The following is a 21,915-nucleotide window of genomic DNA, read 5'->3' as shown; positions in this document are numbered from 1 at the left end:
GCTTGAACAAGCTCGCCAACCTATTGGATTCTGGTCACAGCTCTGGAAAGGGGCAGAGGGTCAATAAACTTTGATAGAAAAATAACTGGCTGCAGTGTATCACGCCTTGCTGCCTACAGAACCCATCACTGGAATGGCCCTGATAAAGGTAATAACCACCTATCCCATCTTGGAGTGGGTATGAGACTGGATCCAAAAGCTAAGGAGTGGTGTGGCACAAATGCCCACAGTGGCCAAATGGGGTGCTTACCTACAGCAGCATAGTGCCCTCTCTAGTAGCCCCTTGAGTGAAGAACTCCAATGCTTATTGGTGCCGGTAACATATACTAGTGAAGAGCAGAAAGAACTTGCTTTTGAACCATTAGTAGCAGAAAGTCCCTATCGGGAGGGAAGAGCCCCTATATCCAAAGATTCATGGTATACAGATGGCTCCAGCTGAGGCAGCCCTGAAAATGGAGGGCCCTGCCTTCCATCCTAAGACTGAGACAATATGGAAGATGGTGAGGGAAAGAGCAGCCAGTGGGCAGAGTTGCGGGCTGTGTGGCTTGTGATCAGCCAGGAGCCCTACCCTGTAGTTTTCTGCACTGACAGCTGGGCTGTCTACCAGCTCTTGACCCTGTGGCTACCAACCTAGTACCATGCCAACTGGCTGGTTGGTCACCCATCCCTTTGGGGGCAAGAATTGTGACAAGACTTATGGGCATGTGGTCAGACTAAAATAATTACAGCATGCCATGTTACAGGTCATTTGCCACTGGCATCCCCAGGAAATGATGAAGCAGATAAATTGGCCCAGATATGTTGGTTAGAAGGAAAGCCTGCCTCTGATGTACCCAATGGCTACATCAGCGTTTGTTGCATGTGGGGCAAAAGGCAACATGGGCTGTAGCCCGTTGGTGGGAGTGACCTTTGAAGAAGTTAGTAGAGCCTGGCAGGAGAGTGTCGTTTGCTCTAAAAGAGACTTACACTGAGTTACACAGCAACATGTGACAATAGCTAAGGGGCCAGTACCCCTCCTCAGGTGTCAGAATGTATTGGGCCTCTGTCTGTGTCAGAAAGATATCAGTATGCCATTGCTTGTTTAGACACAGCTACTGGACTTCTGGTTGCTTTTCTACATGTTGTGCACACCTGCAGATGACTAAAAGAGGCCTGGAAATCTCTTTGCCACCTATGGCCAACCACAGGTAATTGAGAGTGTTCAGGGCACCCATTTTACTGGACATGCACTGCAAGAATGGGTGTGACAACTGGGAATCAAATGGAAGTTTCATGTGCCACATACTCCTACAGCAGCAGGCATGATAGAGAGGAACAATGGCTTGTTAACATATGGACTAAAGTCAGATAATAATAGTCTGCGGGGATGGTCAGTTCACTTGTGGACCATACTATGGCATTTGAATGAGAAACCCCGAAAGGGAGACCTAAGCCCCTAGACATGTTATTGCTGCCTCCCCTATACAACTGCAAATACAAACCAAGGAAGAATTGAAGCTGAGGTTCAGTCACTAGAATAATATATTGCTGCCAGCACCAACTGCACTGAACCCCAGGGACTCCATTGAGTTGGACCTTTTGACATATGGACCAATGACAGCTCGCATTCCTGGCACCTTGGGGACAAGTCCTGGAAGCTGGCCTCCTGTATATTCCTGGAATAACAGCAGAGTGGCCCCCAAAGATCACTAGAAGGTAGGAGCATCTGACCAGGGAGTTTTGTTTCATCACTATGGCCACTGCATGTACCTCCAGTAGCCCTTCAGTAATCCCAATAGGGAAAGGAGTAAAAGTATGGTATACTAGACCTGGAAGGGACCCCCTTCCTGCTACAGTCCTATCATAGTACTGTTCTCTTGCATGCATCCTACCTGGTGGACAAGATTTGCCTATGTTGGTGTCTTTAAATCATGTGTCTTATCACCTTGAGGTCTTTGCGGATTGGGAACCTCCTCTGGCTTGAATATCATAATTTTTGTTACCTGTATCAAAATCTTGTTGTATCTTAATTTTTGTTATCTCTCCTCTGTTACTGTTGTGGAATCTAGCTAGAGTGTTCCAGATTTCTTGCACAGGGACCATTGTGAAAGATTGAGACTGTGTTGATTGTAAGGGGAGAATCCTGGAGGGGTGGAGTGTGGGGAAATTGGGGTTCCTGTGACCAAGATCCTCACTGAACTTAAACCACTTGATGATGTAACTGGCCTGTTGCCCAGCTACCACTTCCACACCTTTAGGCAATAAGCTAATATTGTGCTTTATAGAGAGCTTGACTCAGTGCTCTCGGCAGAGGCAGAGATGCTAGTGCTCTACCTACCACCAGGAGAACAAGCTAGTAATAAACCCTTTTACCCCAAGAATGTTCTACTGTCATTTCTTTGGCCACACTGAATCCATAGCGAACTTGCTTGGGGATGAAACCCATTGGCAAGACACTCTGGAAGCTGAGACTTGCCATTGGAGAGATCCATTTTGGTTCCCGTTATGAGGGAGCCAAATTCTGGGATGTTTGCATCATCTTAATGATGTTTATATCCTGACTGCAGAGGCCTATGTTTGCTAAAGGAAGTTACCAGGCTTGAGGCTGAAGTGCATTTGTATTCACTGCCATGCAGATTTCAGGGAGACTACAAATACTGCATTTACCACAAAGGACTTTGTGCAGCTAAGTGCTGTTTAGCAGGAAGTTTCTACTTAGGAAATCATGTTAAAAGGATGCCTTTTTGTACTTATGTTTCAGAAAAAGTAGTAACTTGAAATAATGTGTATAGCAGTAAGGTGTACCAAAAAGAAAATGAATTGCATACATCTACTTAAGACTGTGAGCTTTAGTTTCTGCATTTTTAAAATGGAGACAATGTCTACCTTGCTGAGAATCTCACCTCTCTCTCTACTTAATACCTTAACACTGTCCATAATCCAGTCATCATAACTAACAGCTGATCTTTATTTAGTGCTGACTTTGTGCCAAGAAGTCTTCCATGTGTTTTACATTGTTAGTTCTTTTAAACCTTATAACAATCTTATGAGGTTCATACCATGTTAATCCACACTTTACAGATTAGAAAATGAAGACACAGAGAAGCAGATAACTTGCCCAAACCTATTTATCTAACTAGTAAGGAGCAAAAGCTGTTCCATAATCCAGAACATCTGGTTCCAGATCTGTGCTCTAACATCTCACAGTATCCTGATTCAAATTTCTAAAACTTTCTGTGTGGATGTAAGTCCGCCAGAAGTGTTTTATTTTGCATCCCTTCCTAATGTAATTCCTGGTCACATTTCAAGGTTCTCTACAGGTAAACTATCCTTCAGAAATATGTCACTGAATTCTCCCACTTCAGGCTCCTCTGGGCTGCTGTGGGAATCATTGTTAACAGCTCAAATTACAAAATAATTCAATGTCTTTTTCTTACTTTTCTATTTGCCTTAACTAGTCTGAGAACCTTAAGGGTAGAGCCACTGTAATTTCTCAATATGTATTTTCTACATGTAAACAGTAATGTGCAGAAATAACATGAGAAAATTTGGTAAGACTGCTTTATGAATCATAAAGGACCATGCAAATATTACATAAAATGATTATTTACTAATAAGGTACTCATAAAATTGTTCTTTACATTGAAAAGAGGAAAACTGTAAAAGTAGTATAACAATGCAAGCACCGCCAGTTTATGCTCATAAAATAGAAAGCATTAACTGCTGAATAATAGACATTAAATGAAGAACTTTTCTGTTAGCCAGTGTTGTGATGTGATACACATTGCTGATTTCATAGAAGAGTGACAGTGCAGCCCAAATCGATTATATACTTTGTTGAGTAGCTGAAGAAGAAGGTGAGTAAAGGAAGGGCACATTGGTACCTTAATAGATGCAGCAAAGGTAGCCATCTCTGTATTCCTGGGGGATTTCACAGTGAGAATTAAGGCAGAGATGCCAGAAAGGATTCATAAGGCTCTACTTCCAAGGACAAGTGGACTAATCACTAGCATCTTTGTTTAAAGTGAAAACAAATGTGTACGCTGAAAGTCAGCAGAGGAGAAGATGTTATATTTGGTTTCTGAATGCAGAGAGACCCTCTTCTTACTACAGATTTGCCCCTTGAGATTTAGTACAGTTTTTAGTCTTCCAATGTGGAAAGTAATATGTAATTCATTGGACATTTATGGAGATTCAAAGGTGATTATATATGTTATGTTGCACATCAGCACATATGTAATAGGCATTTGATAAATTTTAATTTTGTCTAACCCACAGTCCCCTGTTTTCCTCATTTATGTAGTGGTCTACGTGGATTAGTAGGCCAGAGTATAATATAACTTTAATATATTGGTTTTAAATGATTACAAATATAAGCTTAGTTTAGTGTTTCCTTTAACACTCTTCTTAATTAATTCTATTTATGCAGATATATACTAAATGCCATCAATTGTGACAGGTACCTAAGTTACAGTTGTAATTCCTCTCAGTAGGTATGTAATATCTATATAGTGTTTTAACTCGTATTCCTCAGTAATCAGTGACTATAACACTGTCTAAGAACAATAGAGCTTAACCATTCACTGTTAGCTATAGAATACTGATACCTAAAAAATTCTGCAACTACACATCAGATAAAAAATAGTAGTAAAGAAATAAAACAACCTGAAGAAAGCAGAGATTATTTTACAGCAACTTTCAACTTCAATTTAAATAAAATATTTGCATTTCTATATAGCATAAATATTAGACATAATTCAGCAATCATATTGAACACAGTCCAAGTACTCATCAAAAAAGTGTGGATTAGAAAACATGCCTGAAGTGATGCATATTATGATTTAATCAAGGCTCAGGGACTAGGAATGGAGAGAGAGGAGTTGAGAATTATAAATCAGAATTTATAATATCCATTCACTTTCACATGCGTCATCACAGATAGCCAGGGTACATATTAATTTTTTACATTTTTATAGATGAAGGAGTAAGTTCATAGAATTAATGCCCTGGGCCAAGCTACACAGAGATAAGGAAAGTCTTATGAAACTTTAGAGACCGTGAAGTATTCTTAGTGAAAATACCTAGTGTCTATGAATTGCCCGGAACGGTCCTAGAGGTTCAGGATATACACGTTAGTAGGGCAAACAAAGGTCTTGATTTCTCAAAGTTTAATTTTTTTCTGAGGAGGGTGCACCAATAAAGCCAACAAATGACTAGCATAACTTTCAGAATGATGAATTGCTTTGGCGTAAGTCAAACTTGAAGAGGAGGTAGATCATGATGAGGGAGGCACTCACAGTTGGATAGGTTAGCTATGAAAAGCTTTTCTGATATGTGAAGTTGGAGCATCATCTAAGAGCTGCAGTGTAGGAAATTATGAGAAGCCCAAAGTGCAGGTGTTCCAGGTCGAGGCCCTTGGTAGACATGATCTTGGCATGTTCGAAGAACTTCAAGACCACAATAGTGGGACCAGAGTGAAGAAGGGAAGGAATGACAGGAATTAAGGTCAGAGAAAGAGACAGAAGCCGAATCATACTTGGCCTTGTAGGGACTTTTGAATAGTTTGAGTCAGGAGAGGAAATAATCTTATTTTTGTTTAAAAGGGTGAAAGAATTATTGGATATCACAATTCTTTGATGTCTCTTAGTTTTCAGTAATTCTTACCTTGATCATTATGTAATTCCTGGTTTTTAAGAGAAAGAGATGGCATGCCCCAAACAGGAATGCAATGAATGGAAGGTTTACAGAAGTTTGAACAGGGTTTAGAGAGAGGAAAAAAAAAAAAAGACACAGTAAACCTTTATTTGTTCTTAATAAGAGTCCTTGGTGGCCATGTTTATTTGTGTAACACGGATTTCCATTAACTAATACTATTGGCTTGAAAGTTTGAAGCAGTTCCTCAAATGTATTCAGTGGGTTTCAGATAAAGCCTTTGCTCCTATAAACCATTTTCTTTTGCATAATCAGTATCAAGCACCAGGGCCAATACAGTGACTCTCCTTTGCCCCTCTCTGCCCCTTCTCTGCCTCACATGAAGGTAACAATGTTCTATGGCTGTCCCATATTGAAGCATTCTTGTGTTTGGGTGCAAGACTTCTAAACTTACAGAGCCAAAGGGTAAAGGGTCAGGAAGCAAAAATTTCTCAATGGAATTATTAAGTGAAATAATACTAAGAGCCACTTTTCATTTCTACATTTTAATTACTGGATATATAAAATGTAGCTACAAGGGAGATTTCATCTCCAATTGTCCAGAGCATGTACTACATCCTTTAAATCAGAACCACATGTTTGCAGGGTGTTTTCTCCTAGCTGTTACTCTGTTTTCAAAAGGCCATTCCATGGTTCTATCAAAACTTTGTCCTGGTGATGGAATTGAGATCAGAAAGCTAGTGCAACCCATAATGCTCAAGCCAATATTATAAATCTCACACGTATCCATGTGAACCAATGAAAAAAATAAGAAACATGCATGTGCTCATGATCTTTCTGATTTAAATTGGCAAGATCTTGAAATTCTTGTTTTAAAAACTAACTCTACTTGCGCCAGGCCTTGTTTTTCTGTGCCAGCTCTCTTGGCAACTAGCGCTCAGTATGGGCTTAGAAGTAATGAGGAGAGGTAGGAGTATGTTCTCTTCAGCAAGGAAGTTAAGTGGGGTTCAGATGTGCAAAGCCTTTTCCCTTGACTGTGTCAGATCAAATGTTGCCATCCTATATCTCAGAATCCCAGTCATTCCTCTACACTATAAGCAACTTGGACAGATTATAAACACTTGATTTGGCAAGTTTGCAACCCTTTACTCAGACCCAGAAATTGGTTCACAATCATTAAAACTGGTAAATAGTCTTTGCTCTTCCATGCTGACTTGGACATTAAAACAATCACTTTGTCCATGTCTCTGTGTAGCCTCTGGTTTTGTCAAAAGCCCTAAGCCACAATTCTTCTTTATTCTTCATTGACATACTAAGTTGTCAAAGATACTCTAATTCCACATTTTGCCCTCCATGTGTACTATTTTCCATACAACTATCACTGTAAATAACCATGATGCCATTGCAAGCACTGTAATACTGGGACCCCATTGTTTCTTTTGTCCACTCCTGATATCAGTGTATCAGGGTGCAGGCATGAAAATAAGTGCAGGCTCAAATGGGGTTATCAAATAGAGTCTAATAAAAAAAAACTACTATGAAAATGGACAGAGCTAAAGCAAACCAACAAGGTTCGAAGCCCTCTGAGATTAGCACCATAGCCAAGAACTACTACCTTCAGTTTAATGGGGCAAGAGGTGAGAGTTGTTAGCAGAAGCTAGGGGCAACCTAACTGTACATAGGAATCACCTGTCAAGAGATAGGGCATTTAGTAGGGGAAATCATTTGTTGCCAGTCTAGATCCCAGGAAGGAAAGAAATTCTCTTTTCTTTCCCATTTTCCAGTCTCTTGCCAGCACTTATTATCAATACAAATCAAATAGAAACCAGAGAACAGAGAAGCCATAAAAATAACACTTCTAGGACACTCTTGGGATGCAGAGGAAGATGGAGAGTATGGACAATGTATCTAGAACTAACAAAATACACATAGCACAGTGATCTTTCCCTTTGGTGCATAATATCTGGCAACATCCACAAAAAGAATTAATTGCTCTTGAGTGTGGGGCTTCAGCTACTGAGAATCAAGCTATATAATTCTCATTTATTCTCAAATTTTGGAACTTCAGGTGTCTCAGTCTAGGAACTACATAGCTGAGCCACAGGTTCCCATGCATCCTGTGAGAACTGCTGCAGCATAAGTAAGCTTTAGAGTCATTTCTCAGGGATAATATTTTGTTTTATTTCTTAAAAACAATCAGACAAGATGGACACTAAAATCACATCAATTTACTGAAATTGCTGTGGCTTTGGTAACTCCTATAGAGGCTGCAATTTGAAATTAACTGTCAGAGACAATGCTCCAGAGAATCCCTTACTATGCCAATCTCTTTTCATGCTATCTGTAATACAATAGAATGAAGATAAAAGGAACAGGTTTGGGGATAATTCACTTTAGAAAATATGTTTTTATCTATTATGGATCATTATCACCTGCTGGAAAATTAAGTATGTTTCTCAAAAGGCATTCTGAAGAAAGTGTCTATAATTTAGCAAGGTGATAAAAACAATCCATCATCATTTATTCAATATCTATTGTATGTCTAGTACTGTTGAAGGCTGTCTTATAAAACTGGAAAACTATTACATACTTCCTTTTGAAAATTAATTAGCTGACCTTTATGTAGGATATAGATACAGCAACTTATACTGCTGATGTGGGACACTGGACATAAAAATTGAACCTTGATTTTTTTAATAAAAACTCTGTCATTTCTAATTTGAAATTGTGTCAAAGGTCCACACCTATGACTCTGTATAATAAAAATTGGTTTTTCTTGATACATAGAGAAATTTAAATGTTTAAGTTATATACCTCAATATATATTAAGGAAATATAATCAGATAAATTAAAATTTTGAGCCTATTGACAGAAAAAAATACTTTTAAAAATAGCAGCACAGATAGTAATGCAGATAGCATTATGACTGTTCTCTGTGAGTGAATAAAATTTAGAAAATATTATCTTAGAAAAAGCTGCTTACAAGGGATAATGAGGATTATAATAGGATGCGTACAGTGGAACAATTAGGGAAAAATCAGTTTCTTTTGGAGCATGGCACCTAATTTACTAGGTACAAATGTGATATTATTAATAACCTATTGGATGAGTAGCAATTGTGAGATGTTAAGTCTACTTTTTAGTAGATTGGAATGATACTTTCATAACTTCATGCAAGTAAAATACAATACATCATTACTCTATACTGTAGAGAATGATATTCTTGGAATTACCAAAAAGATTTCCTCTTCCTCCTAATACATTAAAGAGTGATATTCGGATATGGGAGACACAGTAAAAGTAGAAAGTGTCAACTAAATATAAACAAGAACAATGTACATAAAATGAGAATGGATTAATTAACCAGCTATTATTTAGAAGTAATTGGTCTGATGGTAGCAGAAGACCCAATTGAAAGTTGATTGTATTAAAAAGTAAATATTTTTAAATACATGTGAAGAGTACCATTACAGCGTGATCCAGGGGACAAAACAATGGCATTCCTCCATCTTGGCACTATGTTGTCTTTACTTTCAGGCCTCATAAAAGTGACCCCGACATCTTCAGCTCATTTCCTCCTTACTGCCAACAGATTGACAGGAAAATAAAACCTCTCTTCATGATGACCTCTGCCACATCTAGCAGTTCTCTTTGGCCCAACTTACTGAGTCAGGGGCCGTATGTAGAACAACTTCTGTGACTGGAGGTCTGGGACTGTGATAGTAATCCAGGACTGGGTCAAATCATTTCCCCTTTGCCGTGCTCACCCCCACGTGTGGGTGGAGTCCCACTGAAGCAGGGACACCTAAAGGAAGGGTTGCACCACATAGGACAATTGGTTTACTACTGCTTGACAAAAGGGAATGGCTTATGGGTTGCCCAAAAAAAAAAAGGTAACTCATAACTATAGGTATGATCAGCAACTTATGCCTGAGTTACTTCTTAGCAATAGCTTCTGTGAGGTGTGCTTTTTCATATATTGTTAAATATTTGCCATGTAGTTCATATTTTCTTCTCAATAATGGTTTCCTTTTAAATTGCACTTCAGACATTACTCATTCCCCCAAAAAGGGTTTTAAAAGCCTTGTTTCCATTACTTTTGCTGAGGGAAGTCTAGTATTTTAGATAACAGCTGGCAAAGAGAACACAAAAACAAACAGACTGCTGACCCTGTGCAAAGATGGTGCACAGCATTTCTAAGAGAATAGGTTTTCAAAACAAGCTAAGAATAATAACTCAGCAGAAGCACTGCACAGTACTTAGTTATAAGAGACCTAAACAAGACAAAAATTTTCAGCACAAAAGCAGAAAACAACATTGGCCATATACAAGAAGACTCAATCTGGATCACAACTATCCTCAAGTATCCAGGCTCAGGGTCATTGGCTTTTCTGAAGTAGGAAAAATCTAAGACTGATACTGAAATTCACTGAAAAAAATTTATATTCCATTGTACATAATTATTTGCATTTGATGTCCACAACCTGATCACTAAAATAAAGTGTCAGGAGCCCAGAATAGACCCCTCAGATTAACAACAGTACCTAGAAAATATGGTTTTAACAAGTAAAGGTTCAGTTTTAAGTTACCCAAGACTCCCCCAGCTCTTAAGAGAAACCATTTGGTTATTTATTTGCCATCAAAAGAAGACTAAAACACTTAAGACTTTGTGGAGAGATTGATAATAAATTAAGTCAGGTTTCCTTGTGTCAAAAATTTTACATATTAATTTCTTTGGTTTCAGAGAGCCTATGAGTAGGTCTAATATGCCTCACAAGAGTAGTATGATTATTATATAAATTTACATTCAGAAAAAAATACACATTAGAAAATTTTATTATAGAATTGGAACTTTGTCTCATTGCAGCAGATGATAAGATATTGATAACCAAATATTCAGAGTCAACATTCAGATAAAAGCAGTAAGCATTAATATATGGGACTATAATATGTTAGTGTTACAGTAAATGAACAGCTACTACTTGCTGAATAACTTATGTAAGTACTAAGAATCACACTACATTTTGAATATATATGTCCCTATGCCCGAAATAAGTTGTATTTTCCCTGCTATACAGAGGTGAGGAATTCAATAGTTTAGGTAATTTGCCGACAGTAATATAGCAAATAAATTAGACTTGGTAACCAAGACTGTATCTAGCACCCATGCCTTGACTTCAGTATTCTTGGTGCCTGCCTTTTTTCCTTCAAGATAAAGACAAAGAAAGCCGTGTTAGTTACAAAAACTCTATGGGGTCTGCCAGCTTTGAGAAGAGAGCTGGATTGGAGCACAGAGAATAGAGAGAATGCAGATGTCTCACACCTTCATAATTTTTTGCAGACTATTTGGATCAAAGGTTCCTCATCTTACATAGCAGTCACTTTCAAAAAAGCTTGCAAATTGTAGTTGATGATTGATTCCTATCAGAATGTTACAAATGCCTTAGGCATTAATGGGATAAAAGCAGGTTAGAAGAAAGCAAAACAAGAAAAGCTAACATTAATTAAGCTCTTACAAAAGGGCAGGCACTGGTCCTAGAACTTTACAAGCATTGTCACAATAACTGTATGAATTGGGTTCTGTCCTTAGCTGAATATTATAGATGAGGAAACTGGATTTTCCAACATCACCTGCCAAAGCTATGATTCAAACACAGGTTATTCCAGATCATGAATGTTTAAATGATACCACAATAAAGTATTATATATAAAATGGCCTGTACACTAATTACGTCCTTGAATACCATATTTCAAATTTGGTGTCCCTATTTGAAAAGACAGGCAATGAGGAGTACGGCTTCTGGCCAAAAACCTATGAGTGACTTTTCAAGCCGAATATAGGCAAATTACAAAAGCTTTACCTGGGGGGCATCATAGGTGGAAGCTGCCCTCCCACACCAGTCTTGGTGCATAGCTAGTGCACGACAGTCTTCGAAGGGGAGCTGTGTCAAAGACTCAGGGTCTTCTGACTGGTCAAGCTCTTTTGCATATTTGTATTTCTAGCCCAGGCACCTTCATTCCGGGACCAGCTGATGAGGTCCTCTGCAGACATCTCTGCCTAGGCCTCCTTGTTGAGTCATGGGGGTGAAGTGAGAAGAAGAAAACTTTGGAGACACCTTTCTCCCTCTGATGTAGCACCCAGTAGTCCTCCACTCCTAGCCACTCCCTTTGCCTTCTCCTTTGGCCCCTGAAGCCCATGAAATTCCTGAGCCCCTTATTCGGGCTCTCTTGGCAGAGGGATGAGCCTCCCATTTGTGCTGATCCACTGAGCCTTGACTGATGCAATTTTCCATGGGGGAAAGTGACAGGGGAAGTCGTCACTTTCTCTGGGTTAGATTTTTGCTTATACTCTCACAGTACGTGATGAAAGACTTCACTGTTACTTTCATTTTCGCTCCTTGTTTTTTTATCTTTTACAACATCTAACAGCTGAGCTCTCTTGCCTGCTCAGTTGTGTTGCTGACAGAAAAGAATGATTGTTTGTATTTTCTAACGTTGTCAGAGATACTTTAAAATTGGATGAAATAGATTTTCCCTTCTGGTTAGGATACAGAAACTCACTAGGGATTTCCATTCTTACCCTTGTAATCAAAACAAGGCAGAAAATCTTAGAAAAAAAAAAGAGGCATAATTTTAAAAAATCAGAACGCTGAAGTGGTCAGGGCCTCCCACAAATGTAAATGTAGCCACCCTCCAAAGGCAGGGATGAGAGCAGAGGCACTCTGAGAATTCCATCAGAGGCCCTTTGAGATGTCAGCTATCAGAAAGTTTAGAGAAATCTCCCTAATCATTCTCTTCTAGCCAGAAATACAGTTAAGAAAATGAATACATAAGCACCCAAAAGGCAAAAATTATTTGCACAACATATTTCTGTCAATGGACTTATAGTAAAAATCTGAAAGAATTCTTACAAATCAGTAATGGAAAGGTAATTCACCAAGGAAAAAAAAAAAGAAATACAGGGGAAAAACTTGAATAATATTTCACGCATGAAGATATGCCAATAGCACATAAGGACATAAGAAAAGTTACTTAACATAAACGGTCATCAGGGAGATGCCAATTACAATGACAACTGTATAACATTTTACAACTAACAGAATATCTAAAAAAATGAATGTCAGATATTAGTAGAACAAATAGAACAAAAAATTATTAGAACAAAACTGGAGGTTTGATAGTAAACTGTTAGGTGAAATGATAAAACCAAATTGGAGAACTGCTTGGCATTTTCTTATAAAGTTAGTTGTACACCTACCCAAGGACTGTATTGTGGTTGAATGAATCTGGGATAATTCACAAAACACGGATATCTGCCCCAAGTCTATTATTTAATATTTCTTGTACTACAGAAATATTATTTGCTCTTTCTGAAGCTCATTTTCCTCATTTGTAAAGTAAATAACTTGAAGAGGTAAAGGGCTTTTACAAGCTTTCAAATGTACATGTAATTCTGTGTAATGAAGACATAGAATAAGGATGCAGATCATAGGCTAAGTCCAAAAGACCACAAATGGCCAATAAATAGAATAAGACAAACAAACCTAAGGACAAATTCTTTGGCCAGAATTGAAAACAATGTGTATATAATAAAATAGGCTAGTTTAACATCAATTTTTACTGCATCATTTTAATAAGCTACTGATTAATACTTTGTGGGCCTAATATGAATTCTCTCCCCTGCCTTTTCTTCCTTTGTCCCGATTCTAGGCTTTCTGGTTCACAAGCAGACATCAGAAATAAGAAATTTTAAAACAGACGATTTTTTGAAAATTTTATTTGTGTGTTTTTCAAAGATAGAAAGGGATTTTTAAAAAATTTCTTTGTGTGTTTTTCAAAGACAGGGGACTCTATAGTGAAAGTGTGAAGGATTTTATATACTGGGTTTGAACAGGATCAGGAGACAGTTGGAAAATTAATTTTAGAAGAGAACAAGGAAAATGCTTCTTTCTCTGAGTTATTTTCCACTGTCTTTAGGATGGTGTGCCATGTGTTGAATGGAGAGCCTAGGGGTTCAGTGCCACCTTAAACCTTGGTATTCCCTACTGCAATGATTGGATAGCTTCATTGGTTGGCTTAACATTTTTCTTTTAAGACTATGGTGAATGTATTTTTGTGACCTTTTTTTGACACAGATGGGTAATTTCAAGTTATTTAATATGTATAATATTGCCTAATTATGCAATAATGCACTTCATTATGGAGCACTGGATGATTCATCTTGTAATGTCTGGAATTTGCTATACTGTTTTAAAGAAGATGTGTTTGTCTTGAGATTGAATCTTTTAAAAATAAGTCTTATCACTTTGGGGCTCATTCTTTTTCTTTTATGGAAAAGACTCAATGAAGACTTTACTGAAGAGATAAGTCATTCCATATAGAGAATGTATGTAATATTATTAGCTTAATTTGTTTGGTAGTAATTGCAATTAATGGCATGCAGCCTTTAGTCCCCTAACACTTTCAAATATGACTGTGGTAAAAATTTTGAATGTTTTCTATCTGGTGATGTCCATATATGGTCCTCCCCCAATTATCTGTGGTCTTCAATTAGACTTTTGAGAATGTAGATTTTCTTTTTACCTTAGCTTCATAGTAAACCAAGAGCAAAGAAGTAGACATTGGGAAAAAAAAAAGGATAATTATATTCCCCCTGCCCCTCAAGCTCAACATTTTCTTATTCCAAAATACAGAATTCAATCATGTAAATCTTTCAGAAGCACAGGCTAGATTTCACACTGGGCTTCACGTATGTGCAGAATTGTGATGGAAAATCACTGCATGCTACTTGTATTTATCGTTCACCACACATAATAAAAAATAATGCTCAGCACTAACGGTTTAGTGTCTCTAAGCACCATCGTGTGCTTTGTTGGGCAATAAAACTCCAAAAATGTCAGGTAGGGTTTCCTTTACAAAGGGTGGCTTCTGATACTGAAGTAACAACTTGGGAGGCAATCTTTCTCTTGATTCCAGACTACCAGGACAGCCTTTAAGAACCATGAAGCAGGGAGATGACATTTGAATGAATAAATAATGAACCCAGTAAATCTAAAATAACAGTGTTCACTTCATCTCTACTTCAAAAGGTGTCTTTCAGCTTGGATGAAAAACCACTGTTCAATATTTTTTCTTTATAGCTCTGGAATTGATAAAGTGTTTTTCTCAAATGAATTCAGAAGTTCCTGAAAGAATTGAAACCCAAGTGAATTTAAGGAGAAAGAAAGTGATCTTAATTTAGCAATGCATATTTGTTATTTTTTTATCTTTTAAATCGAAATTCAAAGGATTTTCTTCTCATCTCAGAGCAAAGTTGTTTTGATAATTTATGATTACAATAGGCTTCTTTTGTATTTATCCTGGCCTTTGCATTCCGATTGCCCAGCACTGATCAGCCCTACTCATCAGTTATTTTGTCTCTTGCCATAGGCCCCCAGTCACTGTTTCTGATCTCTTGCCTCAACCCAGACTCTCCCTACACATTGCCAGCTGCCTCCTTTCTTGAACACCATAATCACTGATCTAAATCCTGTAATTTAAAATTGAGAAGATGGTTAAATACCCAGCAACGACAGAATTAAAACAAAATATGGCTCTTGCTGTCTGGCCCCAGCCTTCCCTTTTAGCATTCAGTCCCACATATCCCATTCTCTGTTAACACCTAACTGTTAGTGAAGGACCATAATTTTCATGTCTCAGCCCTTAATTCATTTTGAATACTCAGCTTGGATATCCAAAACAGTGTATTAAATTTCTAGAAGACATCCACTTGCAAACAAATCAGTTAAAATGTTCTTCCCTCCATAAAGAATGTTCCTTCTCAATCACCAACTATAATTTTCTAGGACATATTATTGTGACATCTTGACTGAGGCAGATTATTTGCAAGGTTTAGGTGTACAGTATGGATTTGTTACTTTTAGTATTTATGAAACACCACTTGTGAATTTAAAATGCAATGAGTTTTGCCTGGCTTTCCTTATTTATTTATTTGTTTATTTACTTGTGTTTTTTTTACAAGTGCCTTATAAATGCTGTGTAATTAACTGCTTTACAAGCAACATATCCTGAAAAAGAGAAACCCAGTGAAATCTCTGGTGTTACTACTAAGAATAATAATTATGACTAACATTCCTCATACAGTTGCAAAGTGCTAGATACTGTTCTAAGTACTTTTTGTGGAAACTCAGTACAATGACATTAAGTGATACATTCTGTTATTTTTTCCTATTTTATTTTATAAATCAGAAAACCAAAGCATAGAGAACCCTGGTCTCACTCAGCAACACTGGGATGTGGTAAAACCAGAGTTAGAACCCACACTATGTGATGCCACTGTGACAAGCTAACATGCTCATGTTGTCTAAATTAGGAGTGGGGGGCAATGACTTGAGTTGTTCTGCTACATCTTTTACATATAAAGCCTTGTCAATGTTATAATGACATACAAATAAAAATGTGCCACAAATTGGTTTAAGTATCATTGGTTAGGCATTACTATTTCATTGTGTAATTAATTGCCTCTCCTTGCTCATCTATAAACAGGAACAGCCTCTATCAAACATTCAGTGCCTTTTATTATCTAACTTCTGGCCTTGTACCTAATAGCCATTTAATCAATATTTATTGAAATATAAAGATGAATAAACTAAAGTGCATGAAGGTATAAAACTTTGTCCTTATGTAAATATTTAGAATGATGGAGGCAAATTTCAGTTTTCAAAGATGTGTACAATTCTAAGATCTATTTGTGTTTTTTTTGAGGGATAGAGGTATTGCCATTCTAAATGACCAGAATTGCAGTTCTTCATCCATCTATTCATATAACCAATTAAGAACCAAAGTAGCCATGTTATAGATGAATTAAATGCCATCTTATTGATAGTCAGGATAAAAGAAAAATTGGTGATTTTTGAGATTTCCCATATATATTACTAGCAATTGAGTTCTGAGTTAGGTGATCCATTATCTGTGAGTTGTCTCTATGTGTCTAATAAACTAGCATCTCGTATTCTATGTGGTCTCATACCTTTAATGTGGAACACCCAACTATTGTGAAGAAAATTAAAATCTGCATTTTTCAGGATAATTATGATAGTACTTTGTAATTAACAGCAGCTTTTGCCCTTGGGCTTCACTAAAGCATAGAAAGTATTAATTAAATTTTATGGGATTGTATTTCTTTTAAAATACGTATGCAGAAGGATTAAGATATCTGTATTTTCTAAGAGACTGGAAATAACATACATGATTCTGAAAAAAAAAACTTTTCTCTTTTATTTGATTTTGAGAAAATTTGAGACTCTCTTGATTAACAAAGTATATTACCCTTCTAGTAGACTTTCCACATATAAAATACTTGATTTCATTAAAATAAAATGCCTGTTTTATGTTCACAGAGAGGAAACCAACTCTTACAGGCCAGCACTTCTCAATTCATATTGTTTCTTACTTCAACTGCAAGTATTTTCAACTATTTTCACTCTCATCATGAGTCTTTGAAACAAGTTCAGTCTAACTTGAATTTAAAAAAAACTTGTATTTCTCCGCCTGGCTTATTTCACTGAGCATAATACCCTCTAGTTCCATCCATGTTGTTGCAAATGGTAGGATTTGTTTTCTTCTTATGAAGTAATATTTCATTGTGTATATGTACCACCTCTTCTTTATCCATTCATCTACTGATGGACACTTAGGTTGCTTCCATTTCTTGGCTATTGTAAATAGTGCTGCGATAAACATAGGGGTGCTTATGTCTTTTTCAAACTGGGCTGCTGCATTCTTAGGGTAAATTCCTAAAAGTGGAATTCCTTGGTCAAGTGGTATTTCTATTTTGAGCTTTTTGAGGAACCTCTATACTGCTTTCCATAGTGGTTGAACTAATTTACATTCCCACCAGCAGTGATTTCACTCATATGTGGAGTATAAGAACAAAGAAAAACTGAAGAAACAAAACAGCAGCCGAATCACAGAACCCAAGAATGGACTAACAGTTACCAGTTACCAAAGGGAAAGGGACTGGGGAGAATGGGAGGGAGGGGAGGGATAAGGGCGGTAAAAAGAAAGGGAGCATTATGATTAGCATGTATAGTGTGTGTGGGGGGGCATGGGGAGGGGCTGTGCAACACAGAGAAGACAAGTAGTGATTCTACAGCATCTTACTAACCTGATGGACAGTGACTGTAATGGGGTTTGTAGGGGGGACTTGGTGAAGGGGGAGGGACCCTAGTAAACCTAATGTTCTTCATGTAATTGTAGATTAATGATAACAAAAAATAAATAAATAAAAATAAATTGTGATATTTCTTATTCAGATGTTATGAGGAAAACATTAATTGCATGAAATAAATTTCTGGACATCATTGACTAGTTACTGTTCAAATATGCTATCATTCCTGAGCTTTCCTAGGTTAAACATGGCCTTGAAGAGACAATCATGATATAAAGTGCTATGGACAGGGCCATATGAGAAGAAACTGGGCAGCTGGGGACTGATGAACTTAAGGTTTCAGTCATACAACCACAAGGAAATGAATTTTGCAAACGACCTGAATAAAACTGGAAGCAGATTTTTCCTTTATCAGGTCTTGTTAGGAAGCCTGACTAACACCTTGATTAAAGCCTGGGTAGATGGTTACAAAGGTTCCAGGTGAGGCACGCCTCGATTTGTGATGCACGGACATTGTAAGCTAATACAAGTGTGTCATTTTATGTCACTAAGTTTTATAGTAATTCTCCACACATCACATATTCTTCCATTATATGTACAATTCTGATATGGTGTTACCCAGTCAAAGCACCTGGTTTCCCATTAAGAGAAAAGCTAGAAGAGATATTTACAATATAAAGATATTATAAACATATAGACATCCTTGGAAATATACAAAATCATACAGTGTTTGTCATTCACTCTTCCAAATAAAGAGCATAGGGATGTTTATACTGACTCCAGTATCTTTGGTAACATGTATGAAGAAAGCACAGAGGATTTAAAGGAATGAAACTATTCATAATCTGTTTTTTATAAAGTAGTATACTCTGAGACAAATAATTGAAAATATTAACATGGGTTAAATCTGTTTAATTGCAACATTGTTTTCCATAATTCTGTGAAATATTTCATTGACTTACAGGAAATGGTGAAAATTATAGTGAAGTAAAAGAGATTCCACATACAACTCAGAATTTGCTTAGCATAAATTTACTTTAGAAATCATTGCAAGACCCCACTGGGATGAAGGTGTGCTGTGTGGTTTATGCTTGGATATCTAGTGATCAGAGGAACCTCTAATCATTAGAGGGTGACTGAGGGCTAGATCTCAGGGCACTGTTCCCAAAGCCTATGCTGCTGACATTGGCCAGAAGCATATTCCAGGGTGGTGCTAATTCCTGCACTACCTGCTCCCCTGGTCAGTTAATACGGAACAAAAAATTATAGCATCTCCCAAAACTACAATAACAGCTATGTTACTGAAATTGAAAGACAGGAATGTGCTACTTGGATTCTGAGATGTTTCGAATAGAGTCTTTATTAATAATAGTCATAAATAATTACAATAAATTAATAACTTTAGTAATAAGAATAGAAACTGTCTCTGAATATACAGATTTATAGAAACTATGAAGCACCCAGGCTGCTGACATGCCCCCATCATGAATAAACCAGTGATGCTGCTGCTCATGGTCATCTGCCTCCTCCTGTCAAGGAAAAATGGCTATATAAGGACATACATACTCCATACAACTGCTTCGTTCAGTGAGGCTGAGGGGACCTCTGTGACTTTCAGGGACATTCTCCACACCTTCAGGCTACTTTCTATTCTACCCTGGTTTCATCCAATACTATGTAAAACACTGGGCATCAAAGATAAGTACTGAGTTCAGCAGCCATATTCTACATGAATATTCTACTTGTCTTCCCATTGTTCCAGGTGAGGAAGTGGAATAGAGGCAGAGCTGGGAGTGAGCTCCTTAGTGAAGAAAGTAGGGCCTGTGTTACGTTTGATTTGTCTGATTAATGGGTGGAATTTGGAATTAGAGACCTGATTTCTAGTGCTGGTTTGTCAACGTGTAGGCTCTGTAACCTTGGGTAGGCTTTGGTTTTCCCCATCCTTATAGAGTTTGTAATAATATGCATCTCATATGGTTATTGAGTGGATTTAATGAGATAATTCATGCAAAGTGCTCAGAACAGTGCATGGTAAGGAACAAACCAAACTTAGCTTTAACTTCTGCTGTGTACTTGCTCCTGTTATTTTGAGCAAGCTACTTTTCTGGGCCTTTATTTTTCCTGTGTTAAGAACCTGAGAAGTTTAAAGAGATGTCATATTCTCCTGGTTAGTTCATAACCTTAATAGTTCATTATAATGTTTTAGGGAGTTTTAAAAAATATCCAAAAAGAAAAGCATTATTGAAAAGAATTACATTTATCATAGTACTCAAATTACCTAACTGTCTTTTTAGCTACTATAGATAATAAAAAAACAAAGAAGCTATTCCTTGACAGGTTACATTTTGAGGTGAACTTCACTTATAATAAATATTATATCTAGATACAAAAATCTTAAAGCTGAGGTGGGAAAGTAAACATGTCTAAGCATTACCTCAGTGATGGCATGCTTCATATTCCAGGTAAAATTTAAGTGAAGTTTCTTAAGAATAAAATACAAGAAAGGATCAAAGCTGAAATGACAGATGTCCACAAAATATCCTCAGTAGAGGAATTGATCCAAATGTATCACTTTGGCTTGGCATTCTTAGTAGGGTAACAGGCTGAATATTTGTGTGGAAGTCTGTTGTCTTTGGCATAATGAATAGCCATGATATTCATCACACATAACAGATGAGATGCTTTCATTTGTTGTGACTGTCTCAGCAACATATTAAAGTATGTTTTATAGTGGTCTCATCACATGATGCCCGGCTAGGTGGGGACCATAAAAATATACAGGATCAATGTAAGGGCCACTTCCATTTATCAGAAATGAAAGATACCCAGGTTAGATACATCCATTAAGGGATATAGAAGACTTGGCTTATTTCAGGGATAGAGCCAAAGGCCACTGGTGTCTTCAAGGGCTACCTCTGGAAGATCTCAGTGAGTCTATCTTCCTGGAGTTAGTTGGAAAAACAGTAATTTCTGAAGCATTACAGATTTCTGTTTGTCCTGTCTTTGTACCCATCAGAGACTTGTAGTTCATAATAAATATCCCATCAGGGCTTTTTTTTGTATCATGATTAGATGCAGAGGGCCTGTGGATTTATTATTAAGAATAAATTTCTGTGGTTTACAGATTCCCTTTGTTTTCTGGGAGAAAAAAAATCACATCCTTTGGGATTTATTTTCAGTCATATAACTTAGAATTGAATATAAAATTGAATGTATTATATTTTAAATGCAGTTTGAAATATTTGAATATATTTACTTAATTACATGTAAAATAAGGATTAATATATTCAAAATCCCTTAAAAGTGACAACACAGTAGCAACAAGCATACCTGGTACCCAAAGTTTGGTTGCTAATTATTATTTTTCAGTAAAAATAGTCACTGTTCTTTGGAAAAATGACTGAATCTAGGGCTGGGGAAGGAAAAATAAAAGCTATTTTTCAGCCACTTTTTTATGTTGCCATCTGTCTTGAGCTTGCATCTTTTTTCATATCGGCAACATTACTAAGATGTTATTCACTTCTAAAAAGAATGAATTATCATTATTCTGTATGAGGAGACTGTCTCCTACAGGGATTATGGCTTACACCATAAGCCTTCAGTGTAATAAAGATTTCTTTAGCATATCTTACAAGGGGTACCTCTTTGCAGCAATATTTTCATTCTTTGTTAATTTATTTAAAATTTCTTCTATGTGAGTGCATAGTGTAATGGTTACTTTATAATAACACTGATTCTGAAAGTAATTTAAAATTTCCAGTGAATTTGATAAGTTTATGGAATATTTACTCATTATTTTCTTAAGTCAGTTTAGTGTTATTTTCTCATTACTTTGTTACCGAGACAAAGAATACAGGTGTTCAAGAGCTCACTTGCATGCAGGGTTTCAGTTTTGAACATTATTTTGCCTAAAATTTGCATTTGTGATATTTGCTAAAAGATACATATTTGTAAAAAAAAGATGTATTTGTAAAATAAAATTTCCATGTCAGTATTTAAATTACAGTTGGACAAGGATTGGCAATTGTTAAGAATTTGTGAAATGTGTATAAATCTCTTCTCACATTTAATAAAATGTTTTAATAAAAATTTAATTTTAACCTAAGAAAAAAGAT

Source organism: Manis javanica, chromosome 11 (assembly GCF_040802235.1).
Source record: "Manis javanica isolate MJ-LG chromosome 11, MJ_LKY, whole genome shotgun sequence".
Classification (NCBI taxonomy): domain Eukaryota; kingdom Metazoa; phylum Chordata; class Mammalia; order Pholidota; family Manidae; genus Manis; species Manis javanica.
The sequence above is the reverse complement of the archived record's forward strand: the minus strand, read 5'-3'. Positions refer to the sequence as shown.